The 23670-nt window shown below is 44.7% G+C and overlaps 1 protein-coding gene across 4 annotated transcripts in view; it reads right to left on the bottom strand.

Annotated features, from left to right (window-relative positions):
• Positions 1 to 23670, bottom strand: part of DDHD2 (DDHD domain containing 2) — a 1375691-nt gene that overhangs the window by 276772 nt on the left and 1075249 nt on the right. The window lies entirely within an intron of this gene.

Raw genomic sequence — 23670 nt, 5'->3', positions numbered from 1 at the left:
CTCAATTGATACATTAGGCTTTCCAAACAAATGTAGAAAAAGCAATAATGTTACTTTTGTTCATATGTGCTGTTACAATATACTGTACAAAGAAATTAAGTGCCATTTTGTTCATGCTAATGTCTTGCCAAAAGGGCAATTACACCAAAATGACTGACAATTTAAAAACTCATAACTGAAGATGTTATACACATTATGGAAAGAAGAGAGTGGATTACCAAGGAAACAACTGGGGAAAAAATACACAGCACCTTGGTTACATGTCACAAAGAAATAATCCTTATATATTATTAAATGCTACTAGGGGAAAGATGCTGTACTTTTGGAGAATATGTAATCTAAATATTAGCACTGATCTATGTCTGTTTTGAGGAGAAGATTATAATCTTCACATGAGGCTTTGCTGTCTATGGTTCAGTGCTGCATACTGGTACTCTTTCTACTTTAAGTGCTTCCACTGCATGTTAAAGAAGGCAGCACAATTCAAGGCGTCACTGCGTCCTCCAGATGAGGCAAATATCTGAAAATATCTAACATGTTTATAGTACAGATGATGTGTAAATGGTATTGGAGGGATATTCCACATTGATTTGTGGAATTCTAACATAGAATTTCAATAATTTAATGAACTGTTGTTACCCTTCCATTTTGTGAAATGATGGATGGAAATATTAAAACATACTATGAAATTTACTGCCTACTGGATATTGATAAATGGTAAATACTAAAAAATAAGGAACAGAAAACTGTCAAAAACAAAGAAAACTGTTGAATTGGTCTGGAGTTATTTAAAAGTACATTGCCAGTGTATTGTTATCCTTTACAACTAGCATTGTATCAAGACAGTAAATAACTATGGAGCATTTGTATAAATGATGCATTTAGTACTGCAGAAATATCAGGATTTATTAAGAGGTCAATCACCTCATAAAAAGTCACAAAGAAAATTGTTGAGTGTCACCTGGATACTAAAATGTAGGCTGCTTTTAAAAGAACTGACCTCTGTCACTCTGGAAAGGCAAAACCATAGCAGAGTAAGATATGACAATGGCAAAAACATGTTGTCATCGTGTCATTAGCACTGATTTCTCAAGACAAACTACCACTGTCTGACACTGGAACTATGCCAACTGGCACCATTTAACATACATTTTACAATGGGTGTCTGCACGTTAAACATCTGCTGTATTACTGACCGAAAAGCCTATAGGTAATTCATATACCATAGTATTCCTGTTGATCGCCATCCTATATGACTTAATCAGGGTTACATCACATGATTTACAACAGCTTAAATAATAGCTGAGCAACCATTCCAACAGAAGAACAAAAGTATCAACAGAAAGGAAGACATTTATGCGTGCATATTAACCAAAGTCAAGAAAGTACAGCTGTGTACACTTACCATAAATGTAGATGTTAGAGTGTATTCACTGTTGCAGTCATCACATTTGGGTTATCCCTGCCAGGGTAGCCCTCATTCGGCCTGCGTACCAGAGACTTAGTATTTCTGCGTCGGTTGCTGTCACTTGAGGACTGACGTCAGGTAGTCAAGTAGTATAAAGTAAGGCAGCCGACGCCATTACATCAGTTTTTCTTGCCCTAACCTGTCAGGAGCCCCCAAGTAGAAGGTCAGGGTCTGGTGGAAGAAACCCCACCAGTGGAAAATAAGTACCAATATGTCCCTTGAAAGGAGAAAGAGAAGAAAAGGGGGATGGGGGAACCAGGACTGCAACAGTGAATACACTCGAACATCTACATTTATGGTAAGTGTACACAACTGTACTATGTTCTTCATGTTTCACTGTTGCAGTCATCACATTTGGGTTGATTCCCAAAGCTGAGGAAAAGGGAAGAGGCAGTCAATGAAACTAGAGGCTGGCTAGGATGCCCTGCACTACTGCAGAGGCAAACCCTGTCCTGGATTTGGAGAAGAGAGGCAAGGTGGTAATGCTTGGTAAAAGTGTGAACAGATGTCCAGGTGGCAGCCTCCAGGATGTCCCTGGTGGGGAATCCTCTGAGGAAAGCCGCAGAGGTGGAGGCTGCTCTGGTGGAGTGTGTCCTGACCCCCTTGGGGGAGGCTTTCCATGCTGTTTGTAGCAGAAATGGATGCAGTGTGCTATCTGTTTGGAAATGGTTTGTTTGGAGATGGATTTGCCTTCTGCCCCTTTAGCAAAGCTAACGAGCAATTGATCACACTTTCTGAAGGATTTAGTCCTGTCTAGATAGAATCTGAGCTGTCTGTGCACATCTAGAGAGTGAAGAATCATTTCCCCCTTGTTTTGGGGATCAGGAAAAAAGGTGGGCAAATTAATGGATTTGTTGAAAGCCACATTGGACACCACCTTGGGCATGAAGGATGGGTAAAGTTCTGAGGGATACTCTGTCTGAATGAAAGATGACTAAGGGTTCCACAGCCATGAGTGCTTGCAGCTCAGACACTCTCCTGGCTGAAGTGATGGCCAGAAGGAATGCCATCTTCCAGGATAGAAATTTTAGCTCTGCAGAAGAACCTGGTTCGAAAGGGGGCAGGGTGAGCTTTTCCATTACAACATTAAGGTCCCAAGCAGTGTTGGTGCCCTTCTGAGTGGCCTCAAGTTGCTAGCCCCTCTTAGGAACTGTTTGATCAAAGTGTGTGAAAAAAAGGGGCTCCTCAGTGGGAAAAAGAACAGACATAGCAGAGGCTTGAATTTTTATAAAAGAAAAAGAGAGGTCACTGTGTAGTAGGTCAGCTAAGTAATCCAGGCTAAGAGGTAGGGAGGGCTGTGCCATATTGGCTCCCTTAGCCTGGATCCAAGTGCAGAACATTTTCCATTTATCAGCATAAGACTTTTTGGTGCTAGGACATGCATCCTCATGGATAACATCCAGAATCTGCTTACTGAGATTGGCGCATTGGTTCGGGATTAGGGAATAAGCCAAGCTGCCAAACTGAATATCTGCAATTGGGGATGCAAGAACTCTCCTTCCCTCTGGGTCAGGAGGTTTGGAATCTGAGGAAGATGCCATGGGGGTAGTGAGGACAGGCTGTGCAGCAAGTGGGACCAGTGCTGGTGGGGCCAGTCTAGGGCTATAAGAATGGTCCTTGTTTTTTCCTCCCTTATTTTGAGCAGTACCCTGGGGATGAGAGGTAGGGGAGTAAAAGCACAGACCAACAGATTGACCCCAGGTAAGGACAGGACATCCACTTTCCAAGCCATGCAGTGATGCTCCCTGGTACAGAATTTGCTGAACTGATGGTTGGTGTGGGAGGCAAAGAGATCAACCTTTGGGGTTCCCCATTTCTGAGTTATTATGGTGAAGGTACTTCTGTTGAGTTGCCACTCGTGTGGGTCCAGACGGTTTCTGCTTAACTGGTCTGCTAGAGAGTTGAGAGAGCCTGGTAGGAATTGTGCTAACAGGTGTAGTTGCATGGCAGAGGCTATGTGCCAAAGGCTCATGGCCAGCCTGCATAGAGGGTAGGAGTGTGTCCCTCCCTGCTTGTTGATGTACCACATCACAGTGGTGTTGTCTGTTTTGATCAGGAGAGCCCCCAGAGAGAGAAGGGGCATGAAAGCTATCAAGGCATGCTGCACAGCCATCATCTCTTTTTGATTGATGTGCAGAGGGATTTGCTGTGGGCTCCCATTGGCCCTGTATGCACTTACCGTCCAGGTTATACACACCAAGCGTAGTCTGATGCATCTGTGGTGAGGGTCTGGGTGGCGGGGGGTGGGGAGAAAGGCATTCTCTTGTTGTGGGAGCATGCTGTTGCCCACCAAAGAAAATCTTTTCTGAGACAAGGAATTATAGGTAGAAGTGTTTCCATGTCTTGAGAGTCTTGGCACCAAAGGCTCTTTAGGTACCAATGAAGTTTCCTCATATGCAGTCTGGCATATGGAATTAGTAGTATGCAAGATGCCATGAACCCCAGAGCTTGCAGGATCTTCCTGGTGGCTAGTTGAGTGAAGTAGGCTGTCAGGAAAACTTGTTTCTCTGGAGTAAGGTATGCCATCTGGGAAGCTGTGTCCACACTTGCTCCCAGGAAGATTATCCTTTGAGTGGGCACCTGTTTGGATTTCTTTTTGTTGATTGTGTATCCTAGGGAGGTTAGTAAGGTCTTTACAAAGGCCAGGTGCTTGAGCAGTGTCTCCTGGCTGTCTGCCTGAATTAGGCAGTCGTCTAAGTATGGGTAAATCTGAATATTTCTTTGTCTGAAAAAGGCAATGGCCAGAGCCACACATTTTGTGAAAACTCTGGGAGCAGTAGATAAGCCAAAGGGAAGCGCAGCGAACTGAAAGTGTTGAGATCCTGCCCTGAAGCAGAGGTATTTCCTGCATGATTCCCTGATAGGAATGTGGAGGTAGGCCTCTTTTAGATCTAGGGTGGCTAGCCAAGCGTCCTTGGACAGCATGGGTAGCAGCTGCTGGAGGGTGAACATTTTGAATTTTGGGATCACCAGGAAGGTGTTGAGAATGGATAGATTGAGGATGGGATGCCAGGTGCCCTCTTTTCTGGGCACCAGGAAAAAGTCTGGAGTAGAAACCTTGGCCTATTTGCTCTGCAGGAACGTGCTCTACTGCCCTCATGGACAGCAGGGAAAGGATTAGCTTCTGAGCCTCTGACCACTGACTTGGTGGTAGATCTGGGAATCCTTTGGGGTTGGAAGGGTGTGGAAGGAGAATTTGTATCCCTGAGATACAATGTTCAGAACCCAGTGGCCCTTGGTAATGGTGGCCCAGATGCCTGAGTGAAAGGAGAGTTTTCCTCCTAGGGGTAAGTGAAGGTGGGCAGAGGGATGGGGTGGAGGAGATGAGTTATTGTGAGGTTTTACCACAAAAAGGGGAGGTTTAGAACTTCCTGGTTTTGAAGTGGAGGAAGTCCACTGCTTAGATCTCTGCATTCCCTGGGGCTGCTGTCTGGGGGAGTCTGCTTCCATGGGGCCTAGGCTGGGCCAGATTACTAGGAGCAGGAAAGGAACAGTGTTTGGAGGGACAATGCCTGCTGAACCAGGGCTGGACCTGCAAGAAATCATTAACTGTTTGCACAGATTTTGCTTTTTCTTCCATCTTTTTTAAGACCTCTTCTTCCTTAGTGCCAAATAAGTTATCTTTGTGCAAGGGGACATCCAACAATTTAGATTTGACATGATCTGGCAGGGGCTGTTCCTTAAGCCATGCATGCCTTCTAATGACAGATCCAGTAACTGCTGCCCTGCAAGAAGCTTCTAGGGCATCAAAACCACAGTGCAAGGTGTGTTTAGTTACTTGAGCTGCAGAATGCATTAACTCTTGTAAATCTTTAGATTCTGCCCAAGCAGGAAAGAAAGACATTTTTGGTTTAAGGAGTTCCAAGGTACATTGCTGAAATTTCAGCATATGGAACTGACAATTTAGTGCCCTGATAGCAAGAGTAGCTGAGGTGTATACTGTCTTATCCCATCTGTCCAAAGCCCAGGAATCCCTGTCTGAGGGGATGGGATTCTTAGTAGAGGTTGCTTTAATTCCTTTTGGCCCTTGAGAAATAACCTCAGGGTCAGCTGTAGGATTTTTAAAAAAATATTTGTGGGAGTCAGGGACTCTATAGTACCTGTCTGGTTTTCTGGGAGCAGGAGGAACATCCTCCACAACATCCAGGACTGGGGGGGGATGGCCAAAGGTCTGTGTTGTGGAAGATCCAGAAATTCCCTGAGTCTCTTTTTAGACTGAGGGTAGTTTTGACTCTACCATTGGAAATGCTCCTTTAAGGTATGCAGGGTATCCCCAAAGGAAAAATCCTCTGGGGAAAGACAGAAAGAATGGAATCCTCTGCATCTGAATCCTCATAAGTGGAGAGGGGTTGCAAGTCTTCATGTTCAGATGCATCAGATTCATCTGACCCTTGTTCAGACAAAACTACAGGGGACAGATCTTTTTTTCCTTTTGGAGGGGGTAGTTTGGCTTCCCCTGATCAGCATGATTAGGTCTTCTGCCATTTTAAGCATTTGAGACTGAGGCAAGGTAGCAGGCACCTGAGAGTGGGTCGTCAGTTTCTTAGGTGTGGTTCTTACCCTGGGCCTAAGAAACTCGGTAGTTTTAGAAAGAACGGTAGTCGCAAAAGAAGGCGTCGGTTTGTTCTGCAGACCACCTCTACCACGAGGGCATCTATTATTATTGTTTCCCCCTCTGCCTCTGGAGGAAAAATCACTACATGTGTCAGGCAAGGCTCCCAGAGATTTATGGAACCACATTTTCCCACTCTTCTGACCCTTGGGGTAAGGTCTAGAGGGAGTGGAAAAACGGACTCCCATGGCAGAGTGTGTCTTGCCTTCTTACTCACACCTAGTCAACGTGTCTTTCACCTGTGGCCCAAAGAGAAAGGAGCCATCAAAGGGGGTACTGGTGAAGGATGCTCGAAAGGGTTCTGCAAAGTGACACAGCCGCATCCACGCATGCCGCCTAAGGGCTACACCCGTGCCCACGGCTCTACTTGCTCCATCGGCTGCATAGGAAATGAGCCTCATGGAGGAGTTAACTATAGAATTAAGCGTCGCTAGCTGGGAAGCTACTTTGGCTTGTGCTCCCTCAGCTGTAGGATCTTGAAGGGTATCTCCAAGCTCTTTAAGGAGATCCCTCTGAAGTCGAGTAAAATGACAGATAGTTCAGTGACCTCATGGAGAAGGTCGCTGAAGCAAACACTCACTTTCCGTACCTGTCCACCATCCTAGACTCCTTGTTAGGGGGATTAACAGATGAAGAGGTCTCTGCTAGCTCTTTTTTGGTGGCTGCTGCTACCACCATGGCATCAACGGGCACACCCTTAGAAAGGAATTGCTTATCCTGGGGGGCTGTAATACATTTACTAGGTCTCCTCGGAGTTGGTTCCAATGTGTCTGGAGCTGACCAAGCCTTATGAGCCACTACAGACATAAGTGGGTCGAAAGGCGGAGAAATCCAAGAGGTGGAAGGTCGGGAACCGAAAGCATCCAGGAATACAGACTCATCCTCGGTAGGGGCTAGGGGATTCCAGTTCCCCCTCTGCCTAAGCATTTCCAGGATGTCCGAGAAGGAAACATCTTCAGAGGGGGATCTCGGGGACCCTTTCACTTCATCTAAGTCTGTATCAGAAGTGACAGACTCAGGGGAGTCATTGTGCTTCCTCTTGCACTTCCTCTTCCGATGGGGCTCCTCTGAGTGATCAGGGGAGGCCTCAGAAGAGGAGGAAACACCCAATGGGGTGTACTGGAGCCTTGATTCCCCACGCTTGGGGTCTGGAGGAGGAGCAGAGGTTGGCACAGGCACTATGGGGGACAGAGCTGGTGGGGCCGGTAGTGGAGCTGACTCGGGGGACAGCACACTCCGCATGACCTCAAAGGCATCCCTGTCTTGAGGCAGAGAAGGCTCCAGTTCAGAAGAAATAGGAATCTTTCTCCGCGCTGAGGGGGACGGCTCCGAGGCCGATGTTGGAGCCGAGCTCACCTGCGCCGATGCTCTGAGAGGGAGAACAGTGTCGGACAAAGGTCCGATGCCACTCACCCCCTCGGAGTGACGAGGGAGCCTCACATTCCAGATCCCTCGATGGAAGGTACCATCGAGGTAATCGGAGCTGACGTCGGAACCAAAGGGGATATAGTTATCGGAGCCGACTATTCCACTACTCGAACCCCAACAAACTCTGGCTCCGAACTCATTGGAGTCAGAGGAGGAACATCAAGAGAAGTGGATGGAGCCGATACCTGTTGAGGAGGGCTGGACAATAATTTAGTTAGTGCCTGCAACTTTAGCAACCTACTGACTACTCTCTCCAGATCATGATCAGACAGCCTAGAGGATCGAGAGGAGTGAGAGGATCGGTGGCTATGCTCACTTTGAAGTAATGGAGACCGAGGAGCTGAATGCACCGACTCTAAGGAAGGGGACCTCAGCCTCTTGTGGCTCCGCGATTGCTCTGAAGCATCCGATGGAGCCGACGAGGAGGTTGTCTTGTCACTGCCAGCCAGAACCGACTTAGAAGGTAAATCCTGCACAGGAGTCGGCTCCGAGGGTGGAGCCGATGGCTTAGTGAATTTTGGGGATTTCACTGGCTGTGAACTCTTTGCCGGTGAATCCTGAGGTTTTAACAGACCCCCTAAGAATCACTTTGTTCTTACGCTCCTGCAGGACTCTTGGACTAAAAGCATGGCAAATAGAACCAGAGTCCTGCAGGTGAACAGCACCCAAACAGTAGACGCAACTAGTGTGCCCATCTGTCAGAGACATTTTCTGACAGCATGAGTCACACTTCTTGAATCCAGAAACCTTAGCTTCCTTAGACATGACTGTACCAAAAAAAGGGAAGACTAAGTAAGTAAATACAGACAAAAAAACAGTACTACACTAGACAAAACACACCAGTACTATCTATAACTATGAAGGAAATCTAAGATATAATATAATTAAATATTATATATATATATATATATATATATATATATATATATATATATATATATTTACAATAAGGGGGGAAAAAAAAAGAAGTAGGAGAGCCTCTAAGTTAAACGGCTAACCTAGGGATGGGGGAGGGGAGGAGAACTCTCTAACTTAAACGAGTTCTGTCAAAAAAGGTAGAGACACTATAGAAAATATAACTACAACACGTATATCTAACTCTAAGTAGAAAGGATACTAGAAAATTAAATTCTAAGGAAAGTTTACACAAAAAGTTAAATATACGAGCCTGAGCCAGAAAAACGACACCCTCGCAGCTGAAGCGGCAAATGAGATCTGGGTAGCTATCGCTAGGCATTATGGGATAAGGGGTAGCCTTGAGCCAGTAAACAGCTCTCGAGCTATTGAAGATGGACGAGTCGGAGCTGAGGATCAGCTCTGATCCCAAACAGCAAGAATGAAGGCGAGATAGACAACTTAACATCTTATTTTCAGTAAGTTGAGGTGCAGTCTAGCCTCTTGTTATATACATGTTCTTGGGAGTGTCTGCCCAAACAATGCCTCCCCACCCTAAGGTAGAAGTATCAATGATGACTGTGACTGATGGTAGTGTAGAATGAAGTGACAATCCTTGTTTAAGTTTGGTAGATGTTTCCACCTCTACAGGTGTCTTCAGCATGTTCTGAATAGTGGAACAGTTTGGTCCAAGGGCTTACACAGCTCACACCACTGCAGGGCCCTCATAAGAAAATCTGGGAAATGGCATAAAATGAATCATTGCTGCCATTAGTCCCATAAACTTTACATCAAAAGTAGCTTTTGAAGAAGGTTGATGCAACAGAAGATTGGCTGTAGACTGCAGTGACATTATTCTGTCTTCTTGAAGTTTGACCCACATATGAACTGTGTCCAGGAGACAATACATGAAAATGAGATCATGTGATGCCTCCAACTGGGATTCTGCAGTGTCCCCTGATATCCCCATGGGCAGACAAAGCTGAAGGAAACAGTATTTTGCAAGTGTCAGTGACTCGAGATGAAAAGCTAGTCATCTAGATTTGCAAAGTTCTCAGGTGAGCTGCAAGAGGTATCACGCACTTCGATGAACACCCAGAGCTGTGGTGAGACCAAATAGCAGGGCCCTGAAAGGATGACCGTCTCTCATCCAGAAGTGCAGAAATCTCCTGGAAGCTTTGGCTACTTTTATGCACAAATAAACATCATGGAGATCTATTGAGCACATCTTATCACCCTCTAGTAAGCAAGGCAGGATTGGTTGCACTACGACCATCTGAAACTTAGTTTAATCAGCTGAGACCCAGTATTAGCCTGCGGTGCTTGGTTTTCTTAGGAATTAAGAAGTTCCCGAAATAAAACACAGGATTTTATCTGATCTAGTGGGGACTTTAGAATGGCATCATTTTCTAGGAGACGGTCTGCCTTCAACTTTATCACAGCCTTTTGATGGGGTGATATGTCTGGCAGTAATAGAAAGGACAGCTGAGGAATAGTTAAAAATGGTATTATATAGCCTCTGGATATAATATTCCTGACCCATCCATCTTGCATGATGGCCAGCCACACTTGCAGATGCTGGGACAGTTGATCCCTTACTGCTTCCAGACTGGGACAGCCAGGCAATTTCTCATGGGCGTTGCTGCTGTTTTACAGGAGTAGTATCAAAGAACCCCTGATTTGGAAGTCCACCTCTGCCTCTAAGGCACCATCTTATACAACCCCCTCATACAGACTAAAATTTCTACCTGGGCACCGCTTCAAAGACTGTTGCTGGGATTTTCAGGACCACAAGACAAGTTAAGAACCTTCTGGTTCCTAGAGAACGATGGGCGAGTAAATTTTACTTCGACACCTGAGAATATTTTGCTCCTGTCTGCTCTTGAGCAAGCTCTTATTTATATTAGATCTGAACAAAGAGGACTTGTCAACAAGGCACTGGTGAAGGATGCTTTCAGGTTTTTGCAAACTCACACAATCGGAGTCAGGCTTGTAGTCTCATGGTAATGCTCATCATCCCAGCTGTTCTTGCCACTCTGTCAGTGACACTGTGGAAGAGTCATGTGGAGAGTGAAGTAATGTTCTGCACAGTTGCCAACCATGACTACTTGCCAATGTAAATTGCTGGGAGACAACCTTTTCAATGAATCAATGGTTTTCTCTGCCAGTTCTCACTGAAAATGAGTCACATGCATAGGTAGTTAACTGTTCTGACAGCAAATGGACTCAACATGAATGCAAGCTTCCCCATGCATTCCAGTGCTCTGCAGTCTCTGTCTGGTGGATATGCATTAAAATTTTGTACTTACCATAACTATGCATCTGTGTTGTCCATTTTCATTCTTCATCAACGTATGGAGTTACAGAAATGACTTCAGATCTGACATGGCCAGATATCACAGACTTACAGATCCAACACTCAAACTCCACCTCTGCCCATAATGCCCCAGCCGTCCTACAATACCTCAGATCGAGTTTTCTGCCTTATACATCTTAAGATAGAGAAGAAAAAAGAAACAGTAGTACGCTAGGGCTCAAACCCAGAACTAAAGGTTTCAAAATACCCATAAGATCACTCAGAAAGATGAATGGACAGGGGAAAGAGAGTGGGGAGTTGAGGAAGAATGAAAATGGACAACAAAGATGCATAGTTATGGTGAGTACATAACTTTAATACCTGATGTCCTTTCATTCCTCCTCAACGTATCGGACAGAGTCCCCAGCTCTGTGAATCTTGGGTGACCCTCTTGGATGGATACTATGGAGAACTGCCAAATCAAAAGCAGCTCTGCCTCTAGAAGTTAAACCTAGCTTGTAATAAATAATAAAGGTATGAGCACTGGACCAGGAAGCTGCTCTGCAAATATCATCTATGGAAGATCTAGGCAGAAGAAGTGGCCATGGATCTAGTTGAATGTGCCTTACCAGCCTTAGATGGGGAGAAGCCCTGATGAGTACATACAAAAGAAATGCAATCAGTAATCCATTTGGCCAGGCTAACTTTATAAACTGGTGATCTTAATCTGTTCAGTGTGAAAAGAAACAAACAACTAGTCTGTTTTCCTGAAATAATTTGTCCGGTGCAGATAAAAAAAGTAGTTGTCTATGGACATCTAAAAATGTAACGTGCACTCTCCCTTACTTAAAAAATTAGGGAAGAAAACAGGCAAATGAATTGTTCGATTGATATTCGCTTCACAGGCTACTTTTTCTAAGAAGGAAGGGTTGGTTCACAAGGAAACCCTGTCTTTGTGAAAAACAATGTAAGGGGATTTGGATGATACAGACTAGAGTTCTGAAATTCTCCTCGCAGATGTTAACGCTACTAGAACTGCTGTTTTCCAAGACAAACATTTTAAATCAGTTTTGATTGAAAGTTCAAAAGATTGCTGTGTCAGCCCCAAAGCACAACTGTCAAATCCCAAGGAACAGATAAGAAGGTATCTTTTAGGAAAGCCTTGCACAATTTGGAGGAAGATTTTTCTCCTGAATGAGAATTTGATATGGCTGCTAATTGTACTTTGACTGTGGAAAAACTTGCATCTTCTTGAAAAATAGAGGCTAAGAATTCTAGAATTGAAAAAATAGGGGCAGTAAAAGGGTCAAGTTCTTTCTCAAAACCCCAAATTGAAAATCTTTTCCATTTACTTTTATTGATCTTCCTAACAGAAGCTTTCTGGTAAAATAAAAAGTTATGTGTTGAACCAGGGAGGAAAGCTTGGGCTGTCTAGTTATTAATGAAATTGGCGATACCATACAGTTAGTTTGAGACCTGGAATACTGGGATGCTTCATCCCTGAGAAATGTGAAAGAAGGTCTGGACTAGGGCCCGGTATCCATGGAGGATAATGAAGATGAGACAAAAGGAAGAGGAACTACACCTGGTGATGCTAGACGGGGGCAAAGAGGATTACTTAGCTCTTCAACTGACTGGCTTTCTGTAAGAACTTTGGAATCAGAGATAGCAGTAGGTAAGCATAAAGCACATCAGATCACTAGGTTTTTTATCAGATGGCTTCCTTTTAGTGTCTGCCACTACCACAATCAAGTTACTTTGGGGTGCCTTACTGATGAAGTCTGTCCATGGAAGGCTGGAAAATCTTGTCCACTTTTATTAGTAAGGGCTCAGCCACACTGAGTTCTTGATGCGCCCTCTCCACAACCAGGTTTGTCATGCAAACAGCAGGAGGGATGACCCAAGAAGTAATTCAGGTAGTCCAAAAGGCCACCCTGTATGATCACCTCTAAGGAAATAGGGGATAAACAGGCCAGGATCACATTTGATTCATCAGTTCCGGGATCTTCCAAAATTTGGGGTATTCTGGTGGGGACTTTGGAGAGCCCTCCAATTTACTAAGATCTATTTCTGAAGTGGGAGAATCTGATGGAAACTCAAGGTGCCTCCCTTTACACCTTTTGTTCTTTGGAATACTTGGAATTGATTTGCCTGAGTGTTCTGAGGAGTATTCGTCTGAAGGGCAAGTGCTTTTTGGTACTGTGTTGGGATGAGGTCCAGCAGCTCCACTCTCTCCACATGGTTGCTGCCATCTCACCCAAACATGTAGTCAAATTTGAGTGCAGGCAACAGCCCATGAGAGCTACAGGACTCCAGAGTCCCTGGCTTTGAGACAGTAGTCTTTGAGTACCTAGGATTTGGGGGTTAGAGCACACCAGAATAATGATGGCAAACATAAATTAGCATCTCTTGTAAAATAAATTAAGTGGGCAAGCAGAAAAATGATGAGATTAAACTGCAGCTACAATTACTACACCAGTTTTGTCTTCCACATCCTCATCACTGTAATTTGAAATTCAATGTTAAATAAATGTTAATAATAAATTAACAGTTTAATGATCATCAGTAAACAGAGTGCTTCAGTTTTATGTTCAATGCACCTGCTTGCAGGAGGAACAGAAAGTACACAAAGTAATGCTGGTTAGCTTGACTTTTGACATGCCTAGACCTGAGATGGAAAACTAAATTGTACAGGTTCTACATGTCTAGTAGGATACATCTCAAAGATGGAACTGCATTTAATGATAGTTCTGAACAATGTAAAATACAGAGGGTTATGCACTTCTTTGGATCTAGGACAGAACTGTGCCAGATAGAAGGATTTCCTAACCACTGCTGCAACACAGTGATTGACGGACAGGAAATTATCTGCCATTGTTCCAAGGTCTTTCACAACATCTTCACTTTGGAGCAGGGTGTTTTCAATATTATATTATACGCTTAGGGATTGGGGGCTGTTCACCAAATGAAACAATGTTACATTGTTTAGCCAAGCTTAGCACGTTTTGCGTGCAACCAGATATTCATATGTATACGTGTCTCATTTTAGTGCTACTGTTAAAGATGTCTTCTGATTAGCAATAAGGAACAAATGTTAAACATCACACAAGATTCCACTACTAGCTTAGAAAAAGAAGTTATGTACTAACCATAACGTTCCATCTGAGCTGTCCATCTTCATTTATCCTTGACAAATGGGTTCGGTCTTGGTTCCGAGAATTGGGACTGTCTTGGCCGTTTCTATAGCTCATGCAAGCCAAACACTCCTGAACTTCAATCCTACCCACAATGCATCTCTCATACTTACCTCAGACTGAGTTTGCAGATTACAGATAAACAGAAGGCCTGATGAGAACCATATCTGCTATGTAACATAAGTCAAAAAAGAGAGGTATGTTTCATATCTGTTCCACCAAAGAACATTTGTAAGGCCGGGGAAGGAGGGAGGGTAGTCAAGGACAAATGAAGATGGAGAACTCGGATGGAACATTATGGTGTGCACATACCTTCTTCATCTGAAGTTGTCAATCTTCATTTTATCCATGACAAATGGGACAGAGCCCCAGCTACCCTAGATCTTGGGTGGACTCAAGGAAGGATATTCCTGAGCACCACTGAACCAAAGGATGCTCTTCCTCTGGAGACCAGGTCCAATATGTAATGAGTATTACAGGTATAAGAAGTCCAAGCTGCTGTTGCACAAGTGTCATTCATGGAAACTCAAGATTGAAAAACTGCAGATGTAGCCACAGAGCTTGTAGAGTGAGCCTTTATGGGTCTAGGGAGGTCAATTTTCTTTTTGTTATAAATGAAGGATACAATCTGGCTAAAGTTACTTTGCTGACTGGTTTGCCAATTTTGGTACTTGAGAAGGAAACAAACAATTGGTCTAGTTTTCGAATATCTTTTGTTCTGTGCAGGTAAAAACATAATTGTAAACATCTCGTAAGTGTAGGAAGTATTTTCCTTTATTGGAATAACTGGGAAAGAATACTGGAAGATTAATAGTCTGATTAATATCAGTGTTTGACACTACCTTAGGAAGAAAGGAGGGATTCGTTCTTAAGGCAACTCTGTCTTTAAGACAAATCAAGTATGGTGGCTTACAAGATAAAGCTTGAATTTCAGAAATCCTCCTGGCAAAAGTTATTGCTACAAGGAATACAGTTTTCCAAGAGAAATATTTTAGGTCACATTCGACAGAAGGTTCAAAAGGCGACTGAACAATGGACTGCATTAAGAGGGTAAGACCCCATGAAGGGATAGGATCTCTGAACGTGGGTTTTAACAAAAGAGTTCCTCTTAAAAATACTTTACATACTTTATGAGAAAAGTACAGTAAAGTCTGGGTCACAGCCTCGGCTGATGCGCACTCACCCCCGGTCATAGCTGCTGTGGTATAAAGGCACATCACGGCATTTTCCAATTCCCCAGCTAGCTAAAAGAGGGGTAAGTACCTAGGCATCCATGCATACCTATCGGACATACACATTTTATGGTAGGTACAAAACTGTACTATGTCCTTCAGGATGAAATGTATGCACGGAGCTCCAGCAGCAGCTAAAATGTCTTTGGTAGCCACTCCTAAGGGAATCTTGTGGAATAATTAATCGCTTGGTGCAATGATACTTTCAAAAGGGGGAGTGTTAACTTTTTCAGCACAAAAATTGAGATCCCAAGGTAAAGGTGGGGACAGGCCATTGTGGAACAGCTCTGCTAAGTATTCCAGGATGTGTTATACTCACGTTTGCAATGACATCCCTCTGCTGCACTCCAAATGGTATCTTTTTCCATTTCTGAGATAAATCTGGGTTATTTTGTTTTATGCAATATTCCAGCAAGCCTGCAGTGTTTTCAAGTGTAGTTGTTCTGTGTTAGAGTAGGGACATAGAGGTGTAGGCCATGTTGCGGTGTGAGACATGCTTTGCTCTAAGCGCAGTAGCAATGTTGCCCAGTCTGGTCTGGAGCTATCAGGATTACCCTGGCTTGCTTTGATCTTCTTCAATTGGTGGTTGTGTGGGAGGCGAAACAGGTCTATCTCTGTAATCCCCATTTCTTTGTTATGGATTCAGGGCCACATTCCACAGTCCATTGCCAATAACCCGCATAGGATATGAGTGTGTGTACCCTGCACATGACTGTGGTATTGTCTGTCCTTATCAGCAGGGTGACCTGTTGAAAGGAATGGTCGGAATGCCTAGATTGCATGTTCACTGCTGCCATCTCTTTTGATTTATATATAGATTCAGACTTGTCCACTGCTGTGCCCCCCCCCTAGGTCTGGGCGTCCCCGTGTGTGGTCTGGGTGCATTTGGATGGAGGTTGGAAAGGCAGTCCTGTTCAACTGACAGGCCTGAGCCCACCACCAGAATTCCGTCAGCTTGCTTGGAAAAATCTGGGCTTCTGGGCTTAGACCGTGCTTGTGTTGAGACCATATTCCTTGTACCATTGCAATCTCATTTGCAACTTTCCTGGCAGCATGGCAATACTTTGAATTTTGGAACAATGAGGTATGTGTTCAGAGCGGAACAAAAATATAGGTCTCCATTGATTTTCTTCTTTTCTTGGTACAAAGGAAGGAAAATAAATCCTGTTGTTGGCCTTGTTCTTGTTACCTTTTCTATAGCTCTCTCTTAGTCAGTTGTTCCTGGTAGGCAGAATCAGAGTCAAGTCATTGTGTGTCTGTCCTGTGGAAGTGGTTGTAGTACAGAATCTGTGGCAGTACTTCTCTGGTTGGTAGGTTGCCACTGGCGTCCTAGGCAGACCTGTAAGAAATCCTTGACTGTTTGGACAGATTTTGCTTTTTCTTCCACCTTCTTAGAACATCCCAGGGGGGGGAGCCAAAAAAAACTTTTTTTGCATCTGGGGTAGGAGTTTTGACTTTTAACATGGTCATGGTCTGGTAAGGTTCTTTTAACCAGGCATGCCTAGCTGATCTAAAGGAAGCCTCCAGTGCATCATAGCCATATTTTAAGATTAAGACTGACCTGCTAGAGTTTGAAATGGTTTCAGGATCTGCAACAGGAGCCTTATACAAATGGGGTGTGTGTCCAGGCATCATCAACAACTGTTAGTACTGGAGGAATGGCTAAAGGCCTATGCTGTGGTAAGTGTAAAAAAAAAGCCTTTTTTTTGAATCCTGAAAAAAATCCTGGCCTGGCCAGAGAAATTAAAGTCCCTAGCATGTAAGGTTTCCCCAAAGAAAATTCTTCAGGAGGAGAAGCAGGAAGGAATGGGTCTCTGCATCCAGAATCCTCATAAGAAGGAGAATGAGGGTCTTGAAATCTAAAATATCTAGTCATCAGCAGGAATAGGTAGTAGCTCGAGGTCTGTTCCGGGGGTCTGGCCTCTCTTCTCTTATCTGTCTGAGTGGGAGGCTGGTGAGCTGGGTGAGAAAAAGAATCAGATCCAGGAAAAGGCTTTGAGCAGCAGGCTGAGCAGAGGCAGGGGAACTAGAGTAGGCCAGTAAGGCGGGAATTTTTTGTAGGTAAGGCGCAGCCTTGAAAGCTGTGATTAGCCTAGAGAAAATCCTAGTGGGGGACATAGCAGGGGGGGTCTAGTTGGCCCGTGCTTCTGAGTAGATATGTCTGTGAATGCTTCGCAGGTAATTTCAGCAGTGCTGTCTTTCTCAGGGGGTTGGAGGCATGCCAGCTTCTGCTTGCTGCAAGCTGCAAGGAGAAAGAGGAAAATGGGGCCGGCTGATGCCGCCACAGCAGGACAACCCATATGTTAGGACTGCAGATGCATCCTTGAAGGACATCTAAGGAATTATCCCCAAGACCATTATGAAAATTTGAAATCGTTGCCAGATGAATTTTACTAGTAGGATAGGCTTCTGCATCAAAAAGAGGGAATAGGAACTCTAAAATCTTTTTGATCCATGGGACTCGATAACATCCCAGGATGCATCCTACATGAACTCGGGCAGGAACTTGCAGCACCATTAGGCACCCTATTCAACCAAAGCCTGAGTACCGGCTTTATCCCAGCCAAGTGGAGGAAACCAACTATCATCCCTTTGCACAAAGGTGGAGCGTCCACCAAGCCAGGAAATTATAGACCCATCAACCTAACTAGCCTGATCTGCAAGGCCATGGAGTGGATTATCATGGACCTCATTAACAACAACATTGGCAACCTCCATACACTCGATCCCACACAGTTTGGTTTCATCAAGTGGAGGTCATGCCTGTTAAATTTGGTAGACTTCTTTGAGACAGTCACCAAAGCCATGGATGAGGGGAAGATGGTGCACACCACCTACCTTGACCTGACCAAAGCCTTTGATACTATTCCCCACTTGGGTATAATAAACTCTCTCCACTAGGCATCTATCCGTATGTTTCCAGATGGGTAGCAAATTGGTTCACTGGTAGAACCCACCTAGTCAAAATAGGGGAAGCCACCTCAAGCAGTAGACCCGTAATGAGCAGTGTACCCAAGGGATAGGTCTTGGGGTCTCTGTTGTTTGGGATATACTTTTCTGAGGTGGGCTATGGCTAATTAAGTTTGCAGATGACTGCAAGCTAGGCATTGTCATCAATTCCCCTAGTGATGTGGACATCCTCCAAGAGGGTTTCATCCAAAACAAATGACTGATGCCAGAAACATGGCCTCAAACTAAATGCCAGAAAATGCATCATCGTCCCCTTTGGGAAGAGTGATGTCCCCACAAATTATCACATTAATAACAAGGTCCTAAGCACACAATCAGTCATGAGGGACTTCGGCACCCAGGTTGATAGCAAACTGACTTCTGACCACCATATTGCCTCCATTGTATGAAAAGCTTTCTACATGGCCCACCTCATTAGTAAGGGTATCTCATCCAGGGACAAGGTGGTCATAACATCTCTGTATTGTTCCCTTATAAGACCCACTACTGAGTACACTGCCCTTTTGGCATGTACCTCACAAAGCACATGCAGCAGCTAGACAGGCCACAGAGGTTCCTCATCAGGACAATCCAGGGCCTCAAACATCTACCCTACACAGACATGCTGTCTCTTATAGACTCCTCAAAGGTGACCTCTGTATGGCATACAAAGCAATCTCAGACCCTGCCTTGATGGGACTGTTGCATAGCTGCAAGTCAAGTTCTACTCAAGTAACCCGCACATGTGACCTCAACCTAGTTTGTGACATCAATAGGACTTGCTGGTGGGACAGATTTGTGCCCCAGAGACTCCCCTTTCTGTGGAATAAACTCCTTCTCCACGTCAAGCAGAGTACCTCATTAACCCTTTTAAGCACAACCTGGATAACTGGATGGGGAACAGAAAATACACCCCTAGGATTCCACCCATGTCCCTGCTAAACAGGGGCATCGGGTGCTGACTTGTCAGAACACAGGCTAAATTATTGGCTAGGCTTGTAAGGACCTCAGGGCCAATAGCCTAGCAACTTCCTATGACAGGTGCTGAAAGTGGGTCAATATTCCCTTCACAGGACCAGAAGGTAAATCTCTTTCATTTACTAATATAGAGTTTACGAGTAGATGGTTTATGAGAGGCTAAGAGAATTCTATGAAACGAGGAAGGAAGATTAACTTGCCTGGCAATTAGCAGAACTGGAGCAACCATACTGTCATGCTTGAGGTTTGGGAGGTTTTTATGTCTCAGCCCTCTGGGTGAGGCAGGTGGTCCGGAGCTGGATCCACCAGGGTCTTTGTATCAGGTAAGGCTAGAGAAAGGGGAACCAAATTTGTCAAAGCCAATAAGGAGCAATGAAGATCACTATGCTCTTCAACTTGAGGACTTCTGTAGGAATTTCTGAATTAAAGGAACTGGGGAAAAGGCATAAAGAAGTCTGGGGGGACACTTGTGAAGAAGAGCGTCCCTGGGTGACTCCCACAGTGGGGGGATTAGGGCAAAGCAGTTGCTGCACTTGCTGTTCAGGGGTGAGGCGAAGAGATCTCAGCAAGGCTTGCCCCATTGACAAAAAAATCATTCCTATCACTCTGGGATTGAGAGACCACTTGTGACATAGAAGAATAGACCTGCTTAGTTCATCTGCTATCACACTGGAGCTCCCCAGAATATGTGTTGCTATCAGAAAGCAGTTGGGAGAAATCACCCACTGCCACACTCTGAGAGCTTCTCCCCCAAGAGGCTAAGACTTGCTTCCTCCCTGTCTGTTGATGTACCAACCTACTGACATGTTGCCTGTTTGAATTGCAATAGATCATATAGGAAGAACAGTTTGCAAGGCCTGCAGAGCTAAAAGCACTGCACTCATCTCTAGAACGTTGATATGCAAACTGGCCTTGATGGGGGACCAAGTGCCTTGGAAAATCTTGCACAGACAATGCCCCCCCACCCCACCCCATCAGGGAGACATCCGTGGCCACTATGGCTGTGGGCTGCAGTGGGACAAAGTAACAGCCAAGAAGAAAGTCTTCCAAATGCTTCCACCATGCTATATCTTTTCTGCAAAGATTGGTGATAAATATTTGATCCAGCACAGGCTGGTGATGTATTAACCCCTGAGATGAGAGTAGCCACTGGAGAATTTGCATATGAAATCTTGCCAGGGGAACTAGCGTTAATGCAGCCACCACTGAACCTAGTGCTTGTAAGACTAGGTGGGCAGGTACTTTTTTGTGGTGTTGTATCTTTTGGACTTGTTCCCTGATTTTAAGTAATCTCGGTGCAGGAAGGGAGGCTAAGCAAGTTTCCATATTCAGCAGTGCTCCTAGGAACTCTAAACTTTCAATTGGAGTCAGTTGAGACTTTTCATAACTCACAATAATCCCTAGGTTTGAACAAGTCTGGAGAACATAGCCTCTTGCTAGTAGCAATAGATGCCTGGTCAGAGCAGTAATGAGCCAGTCGTCCAAAAAAGGAAACACCCGGAATCCTTACAGTCTCAAGTGAGCTGCTACTACTGCCATGCATTTGGTGAACACCCTGGGGGCTGTGGCGAGACCAAAGGGCAGAACTCTGAACTGATAGTGACTAGCTCCCAGCCTGAAGAAAAGGAAACTTCTGGAGCACCTGTCCATTTTTATGTAGTCATATGCATTTTGAATGTCTATCGAGCACATCCAGTCATCTTTCTCCAAAAACAGAAGAATGGACTGTACCCGTGACCATCCAGAATTTCGTTTGCTGAACTGATTTGTTCAGTAGGCCGAGATCCAAACTTGGTCTCCAATCACTTGTCTTTTTTTGGCACTAAGAAGAATCCCGAGCAAGTTCCAAACTCTACATGGTCTGGTGGGACTTCTTGGATGACTCTTTATTCTAGCAGTCTTTGGATCTCCACGACTGCTGGTTCCCTCTGACTGGGTGGAACATCGGGGTTTTTTTGGAAATGGGAGGAGGAAGAGAAAAGGAAATGGCATAAACTCTGGATATAATCCTCTGCACCCAAGTATCGGATGTGATTTCTAGCCAGGTGTTTTGGTGCAGGGACAAGTGTTCCCTGACTGCCTTTAGAGGATGGCAATAGTGCCTCCATTCAGGAATGCTGAAAGGGTTTCAGAGAAAAGGAATCTCTGAAACCCTGATTTTGTGGGCCACCTCTGCTGCATGGGCAACTTCTTCCAGCAGAGTTCCCTCCTCTGTCCCTAGGGGAACTTCCACCATGTGTGTCCTGAAAAGGCCCGCTGGATTTTTTGAACTACATTTTTCCACCAGCTCTCTGATTCCTGGAAAGAGTTTTTTGAGGAGTGGAAAAATGCACGTCCACAGCAGAAAGAGTCCTTCCATCTTTCTCACACCTGGATAATGTTTCTCTAACCTTTGGGGCAAACAAGGATGATCCGTCAAAGGGTGCACTGACGAACGAAGACGTAAATGGCTCCACAGTCACAAAGTCGCATCCTAGTATGTTTTCTTATGGCTATGCTTGAACCCGCTGTTCTGGTAGCCCCTTCGGCTGCATGTGTAATGAGCCACATGGATGAATTAGATACACACTCCATGGTGGCTGAGAGGCAACTTTGTCTTGTACTTCCTCAGAGAAAGCTCCTGCCTGGGTATCCAAGAGCTCCTTGATCAGATACCTTTGACCCTGGTGAAATGTGCCAGAAAATTCAAAGACCGTAATGCAAAGGTCGATGAAGCATAAATCCACTTGCCAAACCTGTCCATCATCTGGGACTCTCTGTTGGTTGGATGGATAGAAGAACTTTCCTCAGCCAATTGCTTTTTCGTGGCTGCTGTTATGACCATGGCATCTACTATGAAACCTTTTGCCCAAAACTGTTTATCTTCTGGAGGGGATAAAATTTTGTCTGGCCTCATAGGCATAGGTTCACTGGAGTTGGATGCCTTCCACACGGAGTCAACAAAGAGGTAGATGAGCAAGGGCCAAAAGACTGCAGGTATAATGATTCCTCAGGGGTAGGGTTTTGGGACTTCCAATCACCCCTCTATTTCAAAATTTCCAAGATGTCTCAAAAGGAAACAACATCAGGGGGTGATCTGAGGGACCCTCCCTCTTCATCAAAATCAGTATCTTTGGTGATGGAGTCCTGCAAGGAATCTTAAGTGCTTCCTCTTGCACTTTTTCTTCAGAAGGACCTCATCAGGAGGATGTGCGGGCATCAGAAGAACACAGAATCTGAGTCTCCTGAGGTTTTAGCACTTGCTGTCCCAGTGGAGGATCAGGCTGGATAACTGGACTCGAGGAAGGAATATACTTTGAGGAGGAGGAGGAGGTCAACCGCATGGCTGAGTCAGCCAAGGCTCTCTCCACAGCCTTGAAGACCGTACCCCCAGAATAGGAAAGGGAGCCTGGAACCAAGCTAAGACTGCCTTGGGACTGAGGTCACTTCCCACTCAGAAGAAACTACCTCTGAGAAAGAAGCCAGAGATGAACTGACCTTAGCCAACGCCCCATGGTGCAGGGATGACTCCGAAAAAAATGGAGTCAACTCCTGCCCCTCGGGACCAACCGGGTAGATATGGCTCTGGGAGTTCTTTGAGTCTGACAGAGCCAAAGAACTTAGAGCTTGAATCGGTGCCAAAGTAGCGGAGACTGTAGGCACTAATGCAGCTGATGCCAGACAATTTGAAGCTGTAATCTTCAAGGATTCAGAGAAGGCTGGAGGAGGAGTAGTCAAAGGGGTGAAAGAATGCTCAGCACCAGGAGTCAAAGCTGAGGGGGCACATGAAATTCCTCTCACCCATAAAATTTTCTCAACCAGTCTCTCCAAGTCAGTCTCTGAAAAGCTTTTTGTAGAATGGATAGAGGACACTGAGTGAGACCTGGGTCTATGCAAAAAGACTTCAGGTATTTCCCCAGAAAACAGGTCAATGGAAAGAGAATACTGAAATCTAGGCTCTTGCCAACTAGCAATACTCAGAGCTGAATCAGTCAGCTCCAGTGAAATGCTTGGAGCTGTAGCCTTTGGAACTGAGCTAGGGGTTTCAATCTGCACTGAAGCCCTCAGCGTCGAAGGTTTAGATGCAACAGAGGGTGTGTCAGTGCAGACAATTCAGAATCAACCTCTGTTGGAGCCGAAGAGCTTTTCAGCACTAAGGATTTAATTCTTTTGACTGTCTGTGCCATTGGAGAAGATGGCATAGACATGCTTCTTTTCTTGGCCTTCCCAGAGGAAGAGGAAGTACAGTAAGGAGATGAAATATTAGTTTTGCTTTTTCCAGCAGATATGGCTTTACCAAAAGCAGTCAAAATTACACCTTTTAAAATAAGCTTGTTTTTTCTTTCTATTAAAGCTCTGTGACTAAAGCCATGACAGATACTACAATATTCTTGCAGATGGTGTGGTCCCAAGCAGTAAACACACAACACGTGCAAATCTGAGGAAGAAATTTTGTGGCCACACTAATGGCACATCTTAAAACTAGATGAGCATTTAGGCTTTTCAGCCATATTAAACAAAGAAAAATTTTCACACACCACAGATGCACACGACAAAAGATGAGGAATCACAGAAGATCAAGCACTCGTGACCTATTTAAATGCCATAAAAGTAAAGGAAAGATTTTTTTTTGGAACTGT

Source organism: Protopterus annectens, chromosome 9.part0 (assembly GCF_019279795.1).
Source record: "Protopterus annectens isolate FY-2018-M chromosome 9.part0, PAN1.0, whole genome shotgun sequence".
Lineage (NCBI taxonomy): Eukaryota > Metazoa > Chordata > Ceratodontiformes > Protopteridae > Protopterus > Protopterus annectens.
The sequence above is the reverse complement of the archived record's forward strand: the minus strand, read 5'-3'. Positions and strand labels throughout refer to the sequence as shown.